This window comes from Phyllobates terribilis, unplaced genomic scaffold (assembly GCF_046119375.1).
Source record: "Phyllobates terribilis strain yellow unplaced genomic scaffold, ASM4611937v1 Scaffold_192__1_contigs__length_3615891, whole genome shotgun sequence".
Classification (NCBI taxonomy): domain Eukaryota; kingdom Metazoa; phylum Chordata; class Amphibia; order Anura; family Dendrobatidae; genus Phyllobates; species Phyllobates terribilis.
In genome coordinates this window covers 562,086-586,183 of record NW_027362952.1, presented here as the reverse complement: position 1 = coordinate 586,183, position 24,098 = coordinate 562,086, and positions in this window count along the sequence as shown.

The following is a 24,098-nucleotide window of genomic DNA, read 5'->3' as shown; positions in this document are numbered from 1 at the left end:
CCCGTCTGAGTATGAGGTAGAACAGATGGTTGAGTCTGCAGAGCTGTTTACTCATACTATAGCCTGGGAATCAGAGGTCGACTCCAGCGCTTCTGTGAATCCAGACGAGGAAATGATCTGCACTGATGCCCAGAATCTTTATGAGTCGGATCCAGGACCAGACGCAGAAGGTTCTGACCATAATGTAGACCCTCATTCCCAAACTGTAACTCCTGTTGGTGGAGACAATGAGGAAGACGATGATAAGACTCAAATACCTGACTGGAGCGACAACTTTAGTTTTTTGTCAGGGCAGGACCAGGTTGTCTCTGAGGACGACGGGTGTGATAACGCACAGGGTGATGATGATGAGGTTGGAGATCCCACTTACTGTCAACCCACAGTCAGCCAAGAGATGAGGTCAGCAGAGGAGGTGGAGGAAGATGCTAGTGACTACGAGGTCAGGTTGCGCCTTCCTGGACAGAGACGTAGTACTGGAAGCACGTCAACAACTGCATCCTCAAACACAACTCTGCCTCTCACCACAAGTCGTGGTGGCTCTTCAGGTCGCATGGGTGCTAAGCCTTGCATAGCCTGGGCATTTTTTCAGATCGATAAAGATGACCCAACTCGTGTTATCTGTAACATTTGTCAGCAAAAGCTAAGTAGAGGCCAAAAAATACATAGTTTGAGTACTTCATGCATGAACCGACACATGGACATGAAGCATAAGTTGCAGTGGGAAGCTCAGTGTGCTACAATGCGGCCTAGCCGGCCGGGCCAACCACCGTCTGCCATATCTTGTGCATCCGCGGCCTCTTCATCCTCTGTGACTGGGGGGACAGCAGTCACACCTGTTTTGGGGCGCAGACCTGCCACCTCTTTACCCGCAACAGCCAGCGTGATTGGCAGGTCATCATTTTCTTTGGAGGTGGGAACACCAGCTGGTGTTGAGCGCTGTCCGACATCGATAGCACCACCTTTGGATCAAGGCAACCTAACATGTCCGCCTGCATCTTCCTCACAGACCGGCAGTTTGCCGGGGACACCCTTATCAACCCCGTCTAAGCACAATAGCCAGCCCTCGGTCCCTCAGATGTGGACAAGTAAAAGACCATTTCCTCTTAGCCATGAGAAAGCTAAGAGGTTGAATTTCACCATCTGCAAGCTCTTGGCTACAGAAATGCTGCCTTTCCGCCTGGTGGACACAGAGGATGTCCGTCGCAGTGCCCCAGTACCAGATGCCCAGTCGGCACTACTTCTCAAAGAAAGGTGTGCCTGCGCTCCACCAGCATGTCGCACACAACATCACCGCTTCTTTGAGAAACTCTGTGTGTGACAGGGTGCATTTCACCACAGACACTTGGACGAGTAGGCATGGACAGGGGCGTTACATGTCGCTGACTGGGCACTGGGTAACTATGGTGACAGCAGGACAAGGGGCTGCTGTCCAAGTCTTGCCGTCCCCACGAGTTGTGCGTCAATCCTCTTTATGTCAAAGTTCCTCCACTGCTTCTGCCTCCTCAACCTCCTCTCGGTCTTCCACCTGCACCCAAAGCCTGTCTGGTCATGCCACAAGCTTTCTAACTGCGCAGAAGGAATCCTGCACACCTCCTTACTATGCTGGCAGTAGGGCTCAACGTCATCAGGCGGTTTTTACATTGAAATGTCTGGGAAATGTGAGTCACACAGCTGAGGAGTTGTGGTCAGCTCTGGAGAACCAATTTCATGAATGGTTGTCTCCACTGGACCTGAAACCAGGGAAGGCCGTGTGCGACAATGCTGCAAACCTGGGTGCGGCCCTTCGCCGGGGCAATGTCACACACGTGCCTTGTATGGCTCACGTGTTGAACCTGGTTGTCCAGCAATTTTTAGCCCACTATCCCAGACTAGATGGCCTTCTGCAGAGGGCACGGTCGCTGTGTGCTCACTTCCGCCGTTCGCATCCCGCAGCTCAGCGACTTACATCTCTACAGAAGTCGTTGGGCCTGCCACTTCACCGGCTAAAATGCGATGTGCCTACCCGGTGGAATTCAACTCTGCACATGTTGCAGCGACTGTGGCAGCACCGACAAGCCCTGGTGCAATACGTTCTGACGTATAGCCTGGGCCAACGAGATTCAGAGGTGGGGCAAATCACGCTGGAGGAGTGGTCTCAGATCAGGGACCTATGCACCCTTCTGCACAGTTTTGAAATGGCGACGAAGATGTTTAGTGCTGACGATGCCATTATCAGCATGACTATTCCGGTGATTTACATGCTGGAGCACATGTTAAACAGAATTCGGAGTCAGGTGGTGGCACAAGAGGAGGTGGAGGAAGTAGAGGAGGAGGAGTTGTATGCGGAAGGGCTAACATCTGCAAGGTCCAGACGGTCGGCAGCACCAAGGCGGCAGGCATGTGAGGGTGGGGGAGATGGTTTTACCAGGGCGCATGGTAGCAGCCAAACTAGTGAGGAAGGTGCAGGAGCCCAGGAAGAAGTGGAGGACGAACTGATGGAAGACTCATCAGATGATGGAGACCTTGATCACATTTCTGTTGTGCGAGGTTGGGGGGAGAGGACAGAGGAAGGAAGCATGATTGTTACCTCGCCACCAACACAACAGGGACTTGGTGCTCCTGGATGCGCAACACACATGAGTGCCTTCTTGCTGCACTACCTGCAACATGACCCTCGAATTGTGAGAATTAGAAATAATCCTGACTACTGGGTTGCCACACTGTTAGATCCCCGGTACAAAAGTAAATTTGCAGAAATTATTCCTGCCATAGAAAGGGATGCACGCATGCAGGAGTATCAGCAGAGACTGTTGCAGAATCTTACATGTGCTTTTCCACAAAATACCAGTGGTGCACGTAGTGAATCTCACAGTTCCAACTTGCCAACCGTGGGACCGTCAAGTGTTCAGCACTCAAACCGTAACAGAACCACAGTATCTGCTGGTAACATCAATTTTGCGGAATCATTTCACCACTTTTTTAGCCCATCCTTTGCAAGGCCACAGGAGACAAGAAGTCTGACACATAGTCAACGCCTAGAGACGATGGTACAGGAGTATCTCCAAGTAAACATTGAAGCCACGACTGTGTCACTGGACCCTTGCTCTTTTTGGGCTTCCAATCTGGATAAATGGCCGGAGCTAGCCACTTACGCCTTGGAGATCTTGTCATGCCCCGCAGCCAGCGTTCTGTCTGAACGTGTGTTCAGCGCTGCTGGTGGTGTGCTGACAGATAAGCGCACGCGGCTCTCCACTGATAATGTAGACAGACTCACGTTCATAAAGATGAACAAATCATGGATCCGAAACGACTTTTCTACCCCTGTGTCATCCTGGGGAGAGTAAAAGCTTGATGATTGGTTAAAATCACCCTACCAACCGTTTTAAGCTTTCAAATTACTAATCATGTTTATCTGTATCTTGACTGGAAAATAATTTGGGCTTTGTAGCAGTGTGCAGCACTGATCCTATTAGGCCATCTATACTAAAGCTTCACCAGATTTAAAATTAAAAATAATTTTTAGCTGCATCTAGCCCGGAAAATAATTTTGGGGCTCCGAGATGCGCAAGACACATAAGTGCCTTCTTGCTGCACTACCTGCAGCATGACCCTCATATTGTCAGAATTCGAAGTAATCTTGACTACTGGGTTGCCACACTCTTAGATCCCCCAAACTTTTCGATCAACCTTTTCATTTTAATAAAGACCAAAAAAATGGTCATTTTTGAAATTATAAGCATTAGCAGGTTGTTAGAAACTGAAATCAAACAGTTTTCAACTCAAAACTTTATTCTAGGTGATGTTACATTTTCACATAGGACCCCTTGTTCGAAAGGAGCTTCTGAACTCTCTCGTCCATTGAATTTGTCAGGTTTTGGATGGTTTCTGCTTCAGTTGTTTTGCATGAGGACAGAATACCCTCCCAGAGCTGTTGCTTAGATGTGAACTGCCTCCCGCCATCATAGACACTCCTTTTAATGATGCTCCAAAGGTTCTGAATGGGGTAGAGGTCAGGGGAGCATGGGGGTCACACCATAAGTTTGTCCCCTTTTATGCCCATATCAGCCAGAGATGCAGATGTTTTATGTGCAGCATGAGATGGTGCATTATCATGCAGAAAAATGATCTTGCTGTGAAATACATGGTTCTTCTTCTTGAACCATGGCAGGAAGTGCTGTTTGAGAAAATCCACATACATTATGGAGTTCATCTTTAGCGCCTTCAGGGATCCTAAAGGGGCCGACAATCTCTCTCCCCATGATTCCAGCCCAAAACATTACTCCACCTCCTCCTTGTTGGCGCTGTAGCCGTGTTTGCGTGGGGTGTCCATCAACCAGCCATCCTCCACTCCATCCATCTGGACCATCGAGCGCTGCACGGCACTCATCCGTGAACAAAACTGTTTTGAAATCAGTCTTCATGTAATGTTTGGCCCACTGGAGCCGTTTCTGCTTGTGTGAAGTGGATAGAGGAGGTCGACAGGATGGCGTATGCACAGCTGCAAACCTCTGAAGGACCCTGCATCTTGTTGTTCGGGGGACGTTGGAGGCACAAGCAGCTTCAAAAACTTGTCTGCTGCTATGACAAGGCTTTTTTGCCGCTGCTCTTTCAACCTGACGTAACTGCCTGTAGGAAAGAGTCCTCAATTTGCCCTTATCAGCACGCACACGTGTGTACTGTGAATCAGCTACATACTTCTTGATTGCCAAGACACTTCATCCTGATCATCGCAAAATGTTGATTGTAGTCATGCCTTGACCTAAACACTCCACAATTTGTTGCTTCTCAGCAGCCGACACATCCTTTTTCTTTCCCATTTTGGCAGAAAATGTAGGCTGCTTAATAATGTGAGAGAGCCTTCTTAAGTAGTCTTGCCTTTCATTGGACACACCTGCCAAACTAATTAGCACAGGTGTCTGCAATTGCTTACAGTGATCTAAAGAGCCCTGACACACATCACCATCAATGAGTTTAACTGACAAACAAACAAATTCTTCCCTTATCACTCCTAAACACTTTTTGCATAATAATTTGGAACTCAGTGTACATGTGCTTTTCCACAAAACACCAGCGGTTCACGTAGTGAATCTTACAGTTCTAACTTGCCAACCGTGGTCTGTATGGAGTTGTTCAATAAAGGGCCCAAAATTAAGATAACATAGATGGGAGAGGTCTCTATGAATAGGAATTCCTAAGTATTTGATACCCTGTGAGGGCCAGGCAAAGGGAAAGTTGGACTGGATGGAATCCTATATGGATTTGGGGAGGGAGACATCGAGGGCCTCAGACTTCGCTGCATTGATTTTAAAATTTGACCATGTAACAAAGTGATCTATTTCAGCCATAACAGCATGGATGGATATATGTGATTGAGTGATATATACTAGGACATCATCAGCAAATAGAGAGCACTTGTACTCGGTGCCTCCCACCTCAATCCACCTAATATTGGGGTTATGGCGAATTGATGAGAGCAGGTGCTCCGTCACTAGGATGTATAAGAGAGGGGACAGAGGACATCCCTGCCTTGTCCCATTGGTGATTGTGAAAGGTGCTGAAAATGTTCTGACGCACCCCCTGGGCCTTGAGACACCCGGAGCCGGACCCTTTTTGGTGGATGCTGGTGGTTGTAGTCTTCGTGGCGGCGACCCGGTTCCGTGGCTCAGGGCGGTCAAACCAGTGGCGGAACTATTTATGTGGTTTTGATGTTTAAATGTACGACTATGCCACCCGTGGATTGCGGTCAGAGTGAACCGCCGCTACAGGGCAGACCGCTGAGGCTGGTGTTGTGGGTGCAGCAGAGCGTAGCATAACTCCCCACGGGAGGAGTATAGCCTCAGGGCAGTGTATGCGGAGGATGGGGGTGATGGTGCAGGGCAGCAGCAGTAACGACACGGAGTCAGTGATGCAGTTCAGGGTCTTTACTCACAGTTCTTATTATCCAGACCACGTCTGCAGGTAACGGCTGCCCACGTCGTACTGTGCTCACCAGGTGAGGGGCTCAGACAACTCCCAGATAACTTTGGAGCACTTCACAGGACCCCCTTTGTGTGTCCTTTGTCTGGCCTTTCTTACCAACACTTCTGTCCGGCTGCCTCGGGCCTCCTCTTGGTAAACTTGGCGCCAGTTTCCCTGACCCTATGTGGTGCCTTCCTAGCGGGTGTAGCGAGGGGCTGCGCCACATAAAATGTCAGAGCCTCCGGTTTCTAGCTGAGGGTCGTTTCCTGCCTCCACTAGTTCGGGGACCGGTCTCCCCCTTTGGCCTGACCCCTCCACGCAGGTGGATTCGGGCGTGCGGTGGCGACTCGCCCGTCCGCACCCCTGGGATCCCTTCATTCCTCGTTCCTGGAGCCTTCTCCGCTCCTCTTCCTTCCTTCTCCCTCTTCCAGGCCTGGGCCTCTGTTACTAGGCCCGCCTCCGGAGCAGAGCTCATGCAGAACCCCTGCTCCCTGCCACTTCTGCTCAGACTTCTCTGCACTGAACTAAGATGGTGCCCACCTTTTATACTCCCTTCTCAATGCACCCAGGAACTGCTTCCTCCCTGCTCCTGCACTACAGGGTTCCCCTTCCTCAGTGTTCCCTCCCCCCACTCCAGCCAGGGACAGGGACTGTCGTGCCCATCTCAGGGGCATATTGGTCGCCCTGCCCCACGGCAATGTGGTGTAATGCATGCAGGTGTCGGGTCCTGATCCACACTCCATCCTTACCTGAGAGTGAGATATCACACCTCTGGGTGAGGTGCAATACGTCTGTAGCAACCGAGCCCTCAGGGTGCTACAGTTCCATTTATCTTCAGCCTAGGTGACGTATTGTGATACAGGGCCGTGATTTTGGCTATAAAAGGGTCCCCTAGACCCCTACCCCAAGCTTTTTAAGAGAATCATATATGGCGTGCCAGGAGACTCTATGGAATGCTTTCTCAGCATCCAACGAGAGTATCTAATTACAAATTTTTAACTGCATCTAGCCCAGGAAATACTTTGTGCCTAGTAGCAGTGTCTGCTAGTCAGCGGATTATCCCGGCTGTTAAGCAAGCTACACCACCTGTAGTTTAGACACTTAATTTTTTCAAAGGAAATGCTTCGGGACCATGGGATACTTAGTGAAGAGCATCAGGAGGCACCCCAAGGCATAGGGGCTGGGACTGGCAGTAGGATGCCTTGCGGTGGACAGCCGAGCTCGATCCTTATAAAAGCTTTTTAACTGCAGCAGCTTTAGTGGACGCTACTGGAGCTGGAATTACGCGGCTGCTGGCATGAGACTTGCCCTCCAATAGATCCTTGTAAATGGATTTAAAGTGTATTCATTCAAATTAGAGAGACAATTTAAATTAAAAAGCTTAGAGCTGCCTCCACCACAGGGGGGCTCGCTCGACCCACCAGCGGACAGGCACCAGTATTGGGAGAGGGGGGCTGGCCATCAGGGTTCACCGCGGCTCTGGCACAAACCCGGCGACACGGAGGTGGCACGGGCAGGAGCGGACTGGCCGTGTCGGCTTCTCACTTTTTGGATTTTAGAAGGGCATGACATGCCTATATCTGTGTCTCCCCCTCCTTTTACTCCTCCACCTCTTTTCTTTTCACATGACTATATGTACTTGTCACTTTTCCATGTGTTAGTTATGTCTTCTGAGCAGTTTGTCAGCTTTTGGACACCTTTGAAGGTGTGTTCTATGTGTTTCTATGTGTTTTTGTTTGCCTGCCATTGGTTTTAACGGTGTTCGAAGGTGTTCGACGAGCAGTTCGACGAACAGTTCGGCGAACACACGGGTGTTCGACGAACCGAACTCGAACACTACGGGGGTGGCTCAACACTAATTATTATCCTCATTTAATTTTCTTGCAAAGAAAAAACACAAAAGAGAATGAAACAAAAATCAAATCAATGATCATTTCACACAAAACTCCAAAAATGGGCCAGACAAAAGTATTGGCACCCTCAGCCTAATACTTGGTTGCACAACCTTTAGCCAAAATAACTGCGAACAACCGCTTCCGGTAACCATCAATGAGTTTCTTACAATGCTCTGCTGGAATTGTAGACCATTCTTCTTTGGCAAACTGCTCCAGGTCCCTGATATTTGAAGGGTGCCTTCTCCAAACTGCCATTTTGAGATCTCTCCACAGGTGTTCTATGGGATTCAGGTCTGGACTCATTGCTGGCCACCTTAGAAGTCTCCAGTGCTTTCTCTAAAACCATTTTATAGTGCTTTTGGAAGTGTGTTTTGGGTCATTGTCCTGCTGGAAGACCCATGTCCTCTGAGGGAGACCCAGGTTTCTCACACTGGGCCCTACATTATGCTGCAAACTTTGTTGGTAGTCTTCAGACTTCATAATGCCATGCACACGGTCAAGCAGTCCAGTGCCAGAGGCAGCAAAGCAACCCCAAAACATCAGGGAACCTCCGCCATGTTTGACTGTAGGGACCGTGTTCTTTTCTTTGAATGCCTCTTTTTTTCCCTGTACACTCTATGTTGATGCTTTTTCCCAAAAAGCTCTACTTTTGTCTCATCTGACCAGAGAACATTCTTCCAAAACGTTTTAGGCTTTCTCAGGTAAGTTTTGGCAAACTCCAGCCTGGCTTTTTTATGTCTCGGGGTAAGAAGTGGGGTCTTCCTGGGTATCCTACCATACAGTCCCTTTTCATTCAGACGCCGACGGATAGTACGGGTTGACACTGTTGTACCCTCGGACTGCAGGGCAGCTTGAACTTGTTTGGATGTTAGTCGAGGTTCTTAATCCACCATCCACACAATCTTGCGTTGAAATCTCTTGTCAATTTTTCTTTTCCGTCCACATCTAGATAGGTTAGCCACAGTGCCATGGGCTTTACACTTCTTGATGACACTGCGCACGGAAGACACAGGAACATTCAGGTCTTTGGAGATGGACTTGTAGCCTTGAGATTGCTCATGCTTCCTCACAATTTGGTTTCTCAAGTCCTCAGACAGTTCTTTTGTCTTCTTTCTTTTCTCCATGCTCAATGTGGTACACACAAGGACACAGGACAGAGGCTGAGTCAACTTTAATCTGTTAGAACCCTCCTGTTAGTTTTTGCTATCTTGTGTTTTGCGGTCACGTGACTAGCTGCCTATATATTCCAGCTCCGCCCTTCTGGCTTTGCTGGACTTCAGTGTTTTTTGCCTGTCTCTCTAGCCAGGTGCTTCGGTGCCTATCTCTGTCTAGTTTGCTTGGTCCTCTGGACCTCTAGTACTTTTTGTTCAGTTTGTATTTTTGCTCTGCAACAACTTCTGTTAGGAGGATTCCATTTTTTGTCCCAGTCCTTAGTTCTTTTAGGGACCCCTCCCTTTATTCTATAGGTCTCTGTTCAGACTAGCCGAGGACGAAGGCGGGTCTGTTCACAAGGAACAGGCAGCCCGCTACATCGTAGGGATTCAGCTTAGTCTTACTGTAGGGACAGCTTTTCCCTTTCTTTCCTTAGTTTATGTTGCAGATCATAACATAATCCATGTTAACTGGCTGCAAGTGTGATTTAGTTATTGCTAATTGTATCCAATTTGGCTTTAGGACAATTATTTTTGTGTTTTTTCATTGAAGACAAATTAAATGAAGATAATAAGACCAAAGAATTTGTGATTGCAATCATTTTCAGGAAGAAACTGAGTATTATCTGACAGAATTGCAGGGGTGCCAATACTTTTGGCCACCACTGTATAGGAGCTGAGTACAGGCGGCTGCTGGTGCCCCTGATACCATTACTATGTGGCCCTTACACCTGATATATAGGAGCTGAGTACAGGCGGCTGCTGGGGCCCCTGATACCATTACTATGTGGCCCTTACACCTGATATATAGGAGCTGAGTACAGGTGGCTGCTGGGGCCCCTGATACCATTACTATGTGGCCCTTACCCCTGATATATAAGGGCTGAGTACAGGCGGCTGCTGGGGCCCCTGACACCATTACTATGTGACCCTTACACCTGATATATAGGAGCTGAGTACAGGCGGCTGCTGGGGCCCCTGATACCATTACTATGTGGCCCTTACACCTGATATATAGGAGCTGAGTACAGGCGGCTGCCGGGGCCCCTGATACCATTACTATGTGGCCTTTACACCTGATATATAGGAGCTGAGTACAGGCGGCTGCTGGGGCCCCTGATACCACTACTATGTGGCCCTTACACCTGATATATAAGGGCTGAATACAGGCGGCTGCTGGGGCCCCCGATACCATTACTATGTGGCCTTTACACCTGATATATAGGAGCTGAGTACAGGCGGCTGCTGGGGCCCCTGATACCATTACTATGTGGCCCTTACACCTGATATATAGGAGCTGAGTACAGGCGGCTGCCGGGGCCCCTGATACCATTACTATGTTGCCCTTACACCTGCTATATAGGAGCTGAGTACAGGCGGCTGCCGGGGCCCCTGATACCATTACTATGTGGCCCTTACACCTGATATATAGGAGCTGAGTACAGGCGGCTGCTGGGGCCCCTGATACCATTACTATGTGGCCCTTACACTTGATATATAGGAGCTGAGTACAGGCGGCTGCCGGGGCCCCTGATACCATTACACTGGTGCCTTGTTATTAGGTCAATTCCATTATAAAACATTGTATCCGTCATTGTTGAGCTCTGCTGGGACTCTGTATCCCGCCTGCATTGCATAATGGGGCCCCTGAATACTCTGCACATAAGGGCCCATAGCTCTAATTATGTTGTTTGCAATAGTCGCCCTCCTGCCACCCTGTAATATCGGGTCCCTGCCTGGTGTGCCCCCTATGACTTAATGTCCCCCTGTACGACAGAGGGCACATTCACTCTGTCTGGACCATTATAGTCTATGGCCACGTCAGATCATATGCCCGAATCCCGTTCAGGTAAAGGCTGCAGCCACCGCAGCCATGCTGCCTTCAATGCCCCGCTCCTCCGCCACTGCCGTTCCCCCCACCACCCAGAGCCACAGTATATATATATATATATATATATATATATATATATATATATATATATATATATACACACTACTCAAAAAATAAAGGGAACCCTTAAACAACAGAATATAACTCCAAGTAAATCAAACTTCTGTGAAATCAAACTGTCCACTTAGGAAGCAACACTGATTGACAATCAATTTCACATGCTGTTGTGCAAATGGAATAGACAATAGATGGAAATTATTGGCAATTATCAAAACACTCTCAATAAAGGAGTGGTTCTGCAGGTGGGGACCACAGACCACATCACAGTACCAATGCTTTCTGACTGATGTTTTGGTCACTTTTGAATGTTGGTTGTGCTTTCACACTCGTGGTAGCTTGAGATGGACTCTACAACCCACAGAAGTTGCTCAGGTAGTGCAGCTCTTCCAGGATGGCACATCAATGCGAGCTGTGGAAAGAAGGTTTGCTGTGTCTGTCAGCGTAGTGTCCAGAGGCTGGAGGCACTACCAGGAGACAGGCCAGTACACCAGGAGACGTGGAGGGGGCCGTAGGAGGGCAACAAGCCAGCAGCAGGACCGCTACCTCCGCCTTTGTGCAAGGAGGAACAGGAGGATCACTGCCAAAGCCCTGCAAAATGACCTCCAGCTGACCACAAATGTGGATATGTCTGCAAAAACGGTTAGAAACCAACTCCATAAGGGTGGTATGAGGGCCCGACGTCCACAGATGGGGGTTGTACTCACAGCCCAACACCGTGCAGGACGCTTGGCATTTGCCACAGAACACCAGGATTGGCAAAGTGGCAACTGGCGCCCTGTGCTCTTCACAGATGGAAGCAGGTTCACACTGAGCCCATGTGACAGACGTGACAGAGTCTGGAGACACCGTGGAGAACGATCTGCTGCCTGCAACATCCTTCAGCATGACCGGTTTGGCAGTGGGTGAGTAATGGTGTGGGGTGGCATTTCTTTGGAGGGCCGCACAGCCCTCCATGTGCTCGCCAGAGGTAGCCTGACTGCCATTAAGTACTGAGATGAGATCCTCAGACCCCTTGTGAGACCATATGCTGGTGCGGTTGGCCCTGGGTTCCTCCTAATGCAGGACAATGCCAGACCTCATGTGGCTGGAGTGTGTCAGCAGTTCCTGCAAGATGAAGGCATTGAAGTTATGGACTGGCCCGCCCGTTCCCCAGACCTGAATCCGATTGAGCACATCTGGGACATCATGTCTTGCTCCCTGGGACCCGTTCAAGCTCCGGAAGGGAGCGAAACGGCCATCGTCCTCTCCCTCACTCCCCCGCACACCCTTAGGGGTCTCCATCCTATGCCGCCAGACAACATGTACTGTTAGTACTAATAAAGGACATCTTCGGAACTTTTGTTGAGTGCTACCTTTATTTTTGCTTCTGCATTACTAGACTGTTTACTTGGATATGCACCACCATGTATCCGGGAGTTTCATTTCATTGAATGAGAGGTGTATTTAAAGCAGAGGTGGTGCCGGATTTCTTCTCTTTTATTGCTCATTTGACATGTCTTGCTCCATGCACCAATGTCACGTTGCACCACAGACTGTCCAGGAGTTGGCGGATGCTTTAGTCCAGGTCTGGCAGGAGATCCCACAGGAGACCATCCGCAACCTCATCAGGAGCATGCCCAGGCGTTGTAGGGAGGTCATACAGGCACGTGGAGGCCACACACAATACTCAGCCTCATCAGGAGCATGCCCAGGCGTTGTAGGGAGGTCATACAGGCACGTGGAGGCCACACACAATACTGAGACTCATTTTGACTTTTTTTAAGGATATTACATCAAAGTTGGATCAGCCTGTAGTGTGTTTTTCCACTTTAATTTTGGGGGTGACTCCAAATCCAGGCCTCCATTGGTTAATAAATGTGATTTCCATTGATGATTTTTGTGTGATTTTGTTGTCAGCACATTCAACTTTGTACAGAACAAAGTATTCAATGAGAATATTTCATTCATTCAGATCTAGGATGGGTTATTTGATTGTTCCCTTAATTTTTTTGAGCAGTGTATATATAAATATACCAGGATGGGGGATATTAACAGAATTGGGGGACATTACCCCTATAACAGTGTAAGCAGCAGACCCCCTCCCCCTTAACAGGGCATAATGACCACATTTTTTGCTTACATTTTTTTTCTATTTACCTACTCTAAAACCTAGGTACGTCTTATGGTCCGGTGCGTCTTATAGTCCGAAAAATACGGTATATGCATTCAGTATATATATACTACTAGCTATTGAACCCGTTCTACGCCCGGGTGGACAGCATTTTTATTGGTATATGGTCTCCCATGCTGGTATGTGCTGCCCCCCTCCTTGTATTTGTGCTGTCCCCATCCTGTCCCCACCATCCAATCCTGGTATGCGTGGTACCCCTCACCCCCAATCCTGGTATGCTTGACACCCCTCACCCCCAATCCTGGTATGCGTGGCACCCCTCACCCCCAATCCTGGTATGCGTGGCACCCCTCACGCCCTATCCTGGTATGCGTGGCACCCCTCATCCCCAATCCTGGTATACGTGGCACCCCTCATCCCTATCCTGGTATGCGTGGCACCCCTCATCCCTATCCTGGTATGTATGGTACCCCTCATCACTATCCTGGTGTGTATGGTATCCCTCATCCTGGTATGCATGGTACTCCATCCCTCATCCCGGGATATGCATGGCACTCCATCCCTCATCCCCAATCCCGGCATGCGTGGCACCCCTCATCCCCAATCCCGGCATGAGTGGCACCCCTCATCCCCAATCCTTGTATGTGTGGCACCCCTCATCCCCAATCCCGGTATGCGTGGCACCCCTCATCCCCAATCCCGGTATGCATGGCACCCTTCATCCCCAATCCCGGTATGCGTGGCACCCCTCATCCCCAATCCCGGTATGCGTGGCACCCCTTTCACACTGTACACACATACACAAAAAAAAAACAGTTATACTCACCTTTCTTCTCTGTACTCCAGCACTGCTGCGTCCTCTTCTGCCAGAGGCCGAGGGAGAAGTGCGGTGCTGGAGCACCGCGCTGTCCGGCGCCATTTTTCTGAAGACACACTGTAAATGTGTCTTCAGTAAAATGGCGCCGGATAGCGCAATGCGCATGCGTCGATCTGACGCCTTCACTCCGCCCCCGGTCTCCAGCGAAGAGAGGCGCCGCGACAACGCTCCTCCCGGTCAGGTAAGTATGTAAGTATGGCGCCGGAGATCGCGGTATGCGTTCAGTGTCTACGCATCCCGCGATCTCCGGCGCCATACACCTCCTCTTACCTGTAACGGCTGGATGCGTGCTTCTCTCTGGAGCCAGGCTGCGCATCACACATGCGCAGTCTATCGAAGCTTCAGACAGAGACACGCATGCCGCCTTATATATACTATGGTAGATCGGCCCACTCAGTTGCACACAGAAGTAGCCACCGGAGCGCTGTCTCCTTAAGTCTCTCACTGGTTTATTTGAAGATGCTGCATAAGCCAGTGAAGAGTTAGCAAAAATAAATACGTGCTTTCTGACCTAAGGAAAAACAAAACATAACATACAGCCGTGTTGCTGTGGGGATCTGCCCGCTCAGGAGAACAACCATCCACTAGTTCAGCTTTTCCTTCTCAGGACACAAAGCGCTGGAGTTCCTCTCTACAGCCCTACTGAACACTGAATGCCTTAGAAGGCCGTCTATATATATCCTAGTCCTCACCCAGGGGTGGAGATATGATGAATGACCTCCCAACCCGTTCTATGGTCGTTCACAAAAACCCAGCCCTTAAAATGGCCGATTAATCCCTATCAACACATAGTGTGCTGGTGTAAAACTTATGGGTTTCAAATCACTGAAGCTAATAGCCTCAGTGAAAAATACCTCCCCTCCAGCACTTTGCCAGTGACTTTGTCACCATGTATATATAATCAGCATACTGTATATATATTATAAGCATACTGTATATATCCTTTTAAAAGCAGAAGTGTTAATAAATTATTTTTATCAGTTAACAAAATGCAGAGTAAAGTTTGATGGATGAACCAAGATCTCAGTAATAATAATTGTATTTTTTTTTTATTAATAATAGGATAGAAGGGAGGGACAAAACCAGGAACAGAATCAGTAGGCAAACTTATAATCAGGAAAACAGCCGGGGTCAGATACCAGGTGATCAGTAACCGCCACGTCTGCGAGCAGTATGAATACCGCGGAGCCTGGTGACAGAGGTGATACTGAGATTGTCCCGGCAGAGATGTAACAGTCAGAAGGCCACCGGTAGATGGTGAAGGTCCTTCTGTACAGCTCCAGCAGTGATGGTGGATCTGCTGGACTTCAGGGAGCTGGATGCGGAGGTTTACCGTCTTTTAGATGTCTCTAGGGGAACGGTGACAACACGCAAATACGCGAGCAGCCCTGGATAATCCACGCCGGCAGGATGATAGGATCCGGCGGAAGATGGAACCTATGAGAAGAGAAGGAAATATAATGTAAGTGATGGGACTCCATATGACATGATACTACTGTGCGGTCACTGTGGCCGGACGGCAGAGGAATCTCATCACACAGAGGTCAGGGATCATCGTCAGCCATCATACATGTGACAATCCCATCTCCGACAGATGACATCTGCTCCACATGAATTATTCTCACTGACGACATCACACAACATGGAGATGACTCTCACACTTACCTCGTCTCTTTTTCCCCTTTTTCCCATTTTCTGATTTTTCGTCATCAGCTTGAAATTCTGATCAGAAAAAAGAAAAAACAACAACTCACTAAAGACATATTGTTATGGGGTCTGCATTGTATCGCTCCTGTATATAGTATATAGATTGTTCTAGTCCTTTCCCCTATAGTCCTGATAATCTGGTATTACACAATAGGGCAGAATAAGTCCTATATACCGGACATGACCTAATATGAGGGGCATTAGATGTGTCACTAATATGGAGCAGTGAGCGCCCTGTGTGCCGCCATGTGGTGCATCCCTAATGAGCGATATTCTACTATAGGAGACGATGTCTCATTATGATGACGGAGGTTACTGGATGCAACAATGTATCACAGAATCCATGATAATACTGTACAAAGTTACAGAAATGGAGACACAGTATGGGCCCATGGGCAAAGTAATTGGGATCCATGGAACATAGATAACATAGGAGACCTATTACAGAAAAACCATGTGGAAATATTTCACCGTTGATGACAACATTCACATTGTTTGTGCTATAGACATGTACATACCTGACAATGGGGACGAGGACGGCAAGCTGGTTATAGCATCGTCTCTAGCAGATTCAGGAGAAGATCCTTTCTGCCTGTTAGGAAGAAGAAAAACGTGTAAATCACAAGTAAATTCAGTATAAAAGGGATTGTCTCACTAGAAGAACCCTGACTATAAGGCCTAATAGGACATATGAAAGTCATAGTGGGGAAGTCTCCTGCTCAAAACTACCTTCTATGGAGCAGAGCGGAAAACAACTACCAATAATGGCCAGCATGTAATACTACATCTGTCCCACAATGTGGGCAATACTACCAATGCCTGACCAGCAGCAATTATGGGCTGTTATCTCCAGCGGATTCTGAAGCCAAAAGCGCAATGACCGCTGATCATGTGGCAGTGGATGCTGCATTCGATATGATGGTATTTATGTCCTATATTTGGTGTTGTGCACATATATTAGTCTGGAGCTCCCAGTAATGACTCCACAATCTACTCACATTTCTGAGATGTTTCTGCTGGATGCCGGGGTACACTCTGGAGGGGACTTGATAACGGTGGTACAGAGCTAAATAAGGACAAAAATAAGATATGAAATTATATTTTTTACTTTTAGAGGTCTTTTTATGTATTCTGGATTTATTGATCACTTACTTTAGAAAGCCTTTTAGAGGATGTTGTAAAATTTTGGAAGAAAAGGCTCTCATTATCCTCACTTGTGTCCTCCTCCTCTGAGACAATAGGCTTGTCTGTATCAGCGTGATCTACAATACATAGGTAATGAAGTGTTATTAGTGGTTGTCAGTATAACACAGTCACCATTTATCACTACTATTAATGGGAACCGATTGTCACATATTATGGAAGATGAGACAAACAGCCGCTTAGTCTAGATGATGTCTTCTACTTACTGATAAATAAGCTGGTGTCCATATCTGACACAAGCCGAGGAATGTACTCTGGCTTCTGACTTAGAAGGTTTTCAAATTCTAAGTCACTCAGGAATGGATAACTCTTGATCTCAAATGCTCCTCCTGGAAAAAGAAAAACAAAAGTGATGCGGATGTTGCTAGAGGCTGCTCCATATCTGAACAGTATATCTGAAGTAATGACAAAACTGAAGGAAACAAACTAAAAGTTATATTATGGAGAACTAGAAATAGGCAAGCAGATAGAGGAGTGCTGATCCTCATGGACAGGAGCGATGAGTCCTCGTTGTAAAAAGTGAATATTAATACTAATACAGTATATCAGTTACCTGTCCCAAGTCTTTGTGCAGGATTTGTTCTGAGCAGGTCATTAATGAGGTCCTGAGCATCGGGGGGAGGAGAGCGATCCCAATCCCAAATTATGTCTCCTGTTATATAGAAAATTACAGAAAATAAAACCTCTGTTTTGGACTGTAAGATAAAGTAGACGAAATAACTAAATTCATGTAACCAGTCAAAGCAATGATCGGATTATTCTACTTACCAGTGACAATATTTTTATAGAGCTCAGATAGGGAATCCCCATGAAATGGTACATATCCCACCAGAAACTCATGCAGGATGATCCCCATTGACCACCAGTCGGCAGGTCTTCCATAGCCTTTCTTCAGGATGATTTCTGGGGCCATGTAGAGCGGGGTGCCACAGTCCTGGAAACCAACAGAAGGTAAAGATAAGAATCGATGAAATGATTATTATGACAAGTTCTCTACATAAAAAGCCAATGACAGAAGATAAAATATCAGTGGAAAAGTTCTCTAGAAATGAAGAACGTAGAGAAGAGACAATAGTGTGATGAGATTTGTAAAGAACAAGCTAAGATCCTGAAAGTGATGCCAACCTCATGGTCCTGGAACTCTCTGGCGATGTCCTCCAATGATTCCTTGTGGGTGTTGGTTTCTGGTATCATGACACCAACTTTTGAAATCCCAAAATCGGCGACTTTAATGTGTCCAGCCGGTGTAATCAGGAGGCTGTGAAAGAGAAGATGGTTTTAGGCTCACGGGCTGTGTGGTAATAAATAACTTCCCCCTTTATTATACTACAGGGGGCACTTACTTCTCTGGTTTCAGGTCTCTATGCAACACACCATAGCTGTGCAGGTATTCCACAGCAAGTATCGCTTCTGCAAAATACAGGCGGGCCAAGGGGACAGATAAAGGACCCCTGGTGCTTAGGAGGGTCCCACAGTCTCCACCTATAGAAGAAAGGAAATATGAGCGGTGAGGGGTTTATACAGCAGATCACCACGATGGATCATGAGAAGTGAGCGGAGACATTGGGGCAGGAGAGAATATATACAGATATAATGTATAGAGCACAGAATATTAGTCTGAGGTCATGGTGAGATATCGTCCATGTCACTAATAAAGTGATGTCTCATCTCGTCTACAGCTGGCGATACTGACGTGCTCAGTGCGGACATACAGGGAGATCACACACATCAATGACTTTCCATAATATCTATAGTAAATGCTCTGCGGGGATGTAACCGTCCACGGGGACAAGTCCTAATGATATGAGTGGTGATAAGATGTCAGCAGACATGGGCTGAATATAATACATGTACATCTCCTACCTCCTACATACTCCATGACCATACACAGGTGAGATCTAGTAGGGAAGGAGCAGAGCATGGAGGTCACAAAGGGACAGTCAGCGAATGTCAGGATGTCCCTCTCCAGATAGGCCGCTTCCACATGTTTTGGAGTATCCAGGTCCCGCTTGGCAATTTTCTTCATAGCGAAGATCTTCTGTGAGTCTTTATGGTGAACTAAGTGGACAGACCTGGAGAGAAGAAGAAACCATGGTTTATAGTGAATCCTTATTAACAGTCCTTCTATAGAAGTCATTATATGATCTTCTGTACTAATGTTTAATACCAGAAGTCCGACCATTACTAGAAATCCACATCTAGAAATACATTAAATAATACTACATAGATCATCTATGGGAGGGTCTACACAATGCCACGTCTGCCGGACCCTCACTCAGGTCACATTATCACCTGTGGGAGGTCTGCACAATGCCACATCTTCCACACCCTCACCCAGGCCACATTGTCACCTATGGAAGGTGTGCACAATGCTAGGTCTGCCAGACCCTCACCCAGGTCACATTATCACCTATGGGAAGTCTGCACAATGCCACGTCTGCCGGACCCTCACCCAGGTCACGTTATCACCTTTCACCTCAGATCATGTCCCTATGATAACACTGAATGGCAAAGCACAGAGGATGAAGCATTATCATAGGGAACCCTGAGAAATGTGGCTTATGCTAACTGAAATCTCACCCAAAAGATCCGCTGCTGATCAGCTTAGATGTTTCGTAGTCGCTCATACGCGGCTTTCTCGCCGGGATCAATGATTCCATCAAGTCCTAGAAAAGAAGAAGAAGAAGAAATGATATTAAGATCTAGAAGCTGCTGGAGAAAATCTCCAGATGCAGAAACGTCTCCCCCTATATTATGTCCCAGCTGATGTCACTGATCCGATAGGTGAGCAGAAACCTGCTGACGGATTCCCTATAATATAAACGCTATTATCTAATGCAATAGTGTCATCTCCTCTAATAATAGAGGCGCCCCCTGGTTATATGGGGGATAATACTGGACGGGTCATTCACACCCCGTGATCTGGTGATACACAGACATCTACCTCTATAATACTTACACCGGCAGGTTCTTGGATCTCCGGGATCTCTAAGATTACACTGTCAGGATCCAACAGCTCAGTTGTTTCTAAAATAGCGATAAAATGATGAGGAAATAAAATGTATTAGAGGATATTAATCCTACAGACATAATACAGCAATATAATGGAGAAATGACTATTCTGTATGGAGGACGATGTGGGGCCCATTATTCTGTATGGAGGACTATGTGGGGCCATTATACTGTATGGAGGACTATGTGGTGCCCATTATTCTGTATGGAGGGCTATGTGGGGCCATTATACTGTATGGAGGACTATGTGGTGCCCATTATTCTGTATGGAGGGCTATGTGGGGCCATTATACTGTATGGAGGACTATGTGGTGCCCATTATTCTGTATGGAGGGCTATGTGGGGCCCCTTATTCTGTATGGAGGACTATGTGGGGCCCATTATACTGTATGGAGGACTATGTGGGGCCCATTATTCTGTATGGAGGGCTATGTGGTGCCCCTTATTCTGTATGGAGGGCTATGTGGGGCCCATTATACTGTATGGAGGACTATGTGGGGCCATTATTCTGTATGGAGGACTATGTGGGGCCCATTATACTGTATGGAGGACTATGTGGGGCCCATTATTCTGTATGGAGGGCTATGTGGTGCCCCTTATTCTGTATGGAGGGATATGTGGGGCCCATTATACTGTATGGAGGACTATGTGGGGCCATTATTCTGTATGGAGGACTATGTGGGGCCCATTATACTGTATGGAGGACTATGTGGGGCCCATTATTCTGTATGGAGGGCTATGTGGGGCCCCTTATTCTGTATGGAGGACTATGTGGGGCCATTATTCTGTATGGAGGACTATGTGGGGCCATTATTCTGTATGGAGGACTATGTGGGGCCCATTATACTGTATGGAGGACTATGTGGGGCCCATTATTCTGTATGGAGGGCTATGTGGTGCCCATTATTCTGTATGGAGGGCTATGTGGGGCCCATTATACTGTATGGAGGACTATGTGGGGCCAATTATACTGTATAGAGGACTATGTGGGGCCCATTATTCTGAATGGAGGGCTATGTGGTGCCCATTATACTGTATGGAGGGCTATGTGGGGCCCATTATTCTGTATGGAGGACTATGTGGGGCCCATTATACTGTATGGAGGACTATGAGGGGCCCATTATACTGTATAGAGGACTATGTGGGGCCCATTATTCTGAATGGAGGGCTATGTGGTGCCCATTATACTGTATGGAGGGCTATGTGGGGCCCATTATTCTGTATGGAGCACTATGTTGAGCCCATTATTCTGTATGGAGGGCTATGTTGTGCCCATAGTACTTTATGGAGGGCTATGTGGGGCCCATTATTCTGTATGAAGGACTATGTGGGGCCCATTATACTGTATTGAGGACTATGTGGGGCCCATTATAATGCATGGAGGATGGACTATGTGGTCCCATTATACTGTATGGAGGACTATGTGGGGCCCATTATACTGTATGGAAGACTATGTGGGGCCATTATACTGTATGGAAGACTATGTGGTCCCATTATACTGTATGGAGGACTATTTGGGGCCATTATACTGTATGGAGCACTATGTGGAGCCCATTATTCTGTATGGAGGACTATGTGGTGCCCATTATACTGTATAGAGGACTATGTGGGGCCCATTGTTCTGTATGGAGGACTATGTGGGGCCCATTATTCCGTATGGAGGACTATGTGGGCCCATTATTCTTTATGGAGGACTATGTGGGGCCATTATTCTGTATGGAGGACTATGTGTTGCCCATTATACTGTATGGAGGACTTTGTGGGGCCTATTATTCTCTATGGAGGACTATGTGGGGCCCATAATACTTTATGGAGGACTATGTCGGCCCATAATACTGTATGGAGGACTATGTGGGGCCTATTATTCTCTATGAAGGACTATGTGGGGCCCTTTATACTGTATGGTGGACTATGTGGGGCCCATAATACTGTATGGAGGACTATGTGGGGCCCATTATTCTCTATGGAGGACTATGTGGGGCCCATTATTCTGTATGGAGCACTATGTGGGGCCCATTATACTGTATGGAGGACTATCTGGGGCCTATTATTCTCTATGGAGGACTATGTGGGGCCCTTTATACTCTACGTTGGACGATGTGGGGCCCATAATACTGTATGGAGGACTATGTGGGGCCCATTATTCTCTATGGAGGACTATGTGGGGCTCTTTATTCTGTATGGAGGACTATGTGGGGCCCATTATTCTGTATGGAGGATTATGTGGGGTCAATTATCCTGTATGGAAGACTATGTGGGGCCATTATACTGTGTGGAGGACTGTGTGGGGCCATTATTCTTTATGGAGCACTATGTGGGGCCATTATTCCGTAAGGAGGACTGTGTGGGGCCATTATTCTTTATGGAGTACTATGTGGGGCCATTATATTGTATGGAGGACTATGTGGGGCCATCATTCTGTATGGAGGACTATGTGAGGCCTATTATTCTGTACGGTGGAATATGTGGGGTCCATTATTCTGTATGGAGGACTATGTGGGGCCCATTATTCCGTATGGAGGACTATGTGGTGCCCATTATACTGTATGGAGTACTATGTGGTGCCCATTATACTGTGTGCCGGACTATGTGGGGCCCATTATTCTGCATGGAGGGCTATCTGGGGCACATTATTCTGTATGGATGACTTTGTGGGACCCATTATTCTGTATGGAGGACTATCTGGGGCCCATTATTCTGCATGGAGGACTTTGTGGGGCCGATTATTCTGTTTGGAGGACTTTGTGGGGCCCATTATTCTGTATGGAGGAATATGTGGGGCATTATTCTGCATGGAGGACTATGTGGGGCCCATTATTCTGTATGGAGGACTATGTGGTGCCCATTATTCTTCATGGAGCACTATGTGGGGCCAATTATTCTGCATGGAGCACTATGTGGGGCCCATTATTCTGCATGGAGGGCTATCTGGGGCACATTATTCTGTATGGATGACTTTGTGGGACCCATTATTCTGTATGGAGGACTATCTGGGGCCCATTATTCTGTATGGAGGACTTTGTGGGGCCGATTATTCTGTTTGGAGGACTTTGTGGGGCCCATTATTCTGTATGGAGGACTATGTGGGGCATTATTCTGTATGGAGGACTATGTGGGGCCCATTATTCTGTATGGAGGACTATGTGGGGCCCATTATTCTGCATGGAGCACTATGTGGGGCCCATTATTCTGCATGGAGGACTATGTGGGACCCATTATTCATTATGGAGGACTTTGTTGTACCCAGTATACTGATTGGCTCGTGACTTTTTCCAAGTTTTTCATTTTGGCTCTCTGTATGTTTGATTAGAGAGTGGAAAGAGTAAATGTGAAATGATCCCCTGTTCTCTATAATATCCGGATATTTCCTGTAGAAGGTTGTGTGATCGGCTCACCTGTAGTCAGATCGCTGCTCGGTCCCAGCTGACTCGTATTAGGGTCAGGGGTTTCTGGGGTCACATTTTGCTCATCTTCGGTGTCGCCTTCTGGTGTCTCCTGATTGATAGAAAATATAGAATTAACACGAGGAACCTTCCACTAAATGACCAAATCCACAAATCAGGAAGGACTGAACCTGCATTTACAGACACACCAACTGTAACTATACAGATCAGACGCCATCATGAGGACTTTTCTCAGATAAAATGGATTAAAATGAGGTAACATTGCAAAAACATTAATATGGATAATAGAGGGAGACAGAGGCGGAAATACAGACTTCCCACCACTGAGCTGTGACTACATCAGCAGAATACAGACTGCCATCAGCAGAGACAGGCGGCCATATTACCTCCTGTGCTTGCCAGGGGCTGACAGGGAGGCCGATAAGATCTAACACCAGATCTTCTGATATCTGGCTGGTGATCTGGAGAAGATCAGAAAACAAGGACGTGTGATAGAGAAGATGATGGATCCTTACCGGGCGTTCCGATGAGCGGGCCGGACCTTCCAGTACACACAGGACTTTTTCGGCCAGTTCTTTAACAAAAGACAAATCTCTATATTGAGATCTTTTTTCAGCCTAAAAAGAAGAAAAGAAACACAAATGAATAATCTCGAGATGAGAAAGATCACAATGAAGGCGGCCATTGTATCTGACGTCTGCTCCTCTCTGCAGATACATTGACTACATATCTGGGGTCTTGTCCTGTTTTATATTGGAAGAAAGAAGAAGCTTCTATCCCACCATTATTATCCATTATTGTGGAGAAGATTTGTGCGGAGCGTCCACCATTTACCTGCTGTAGTAATGTCC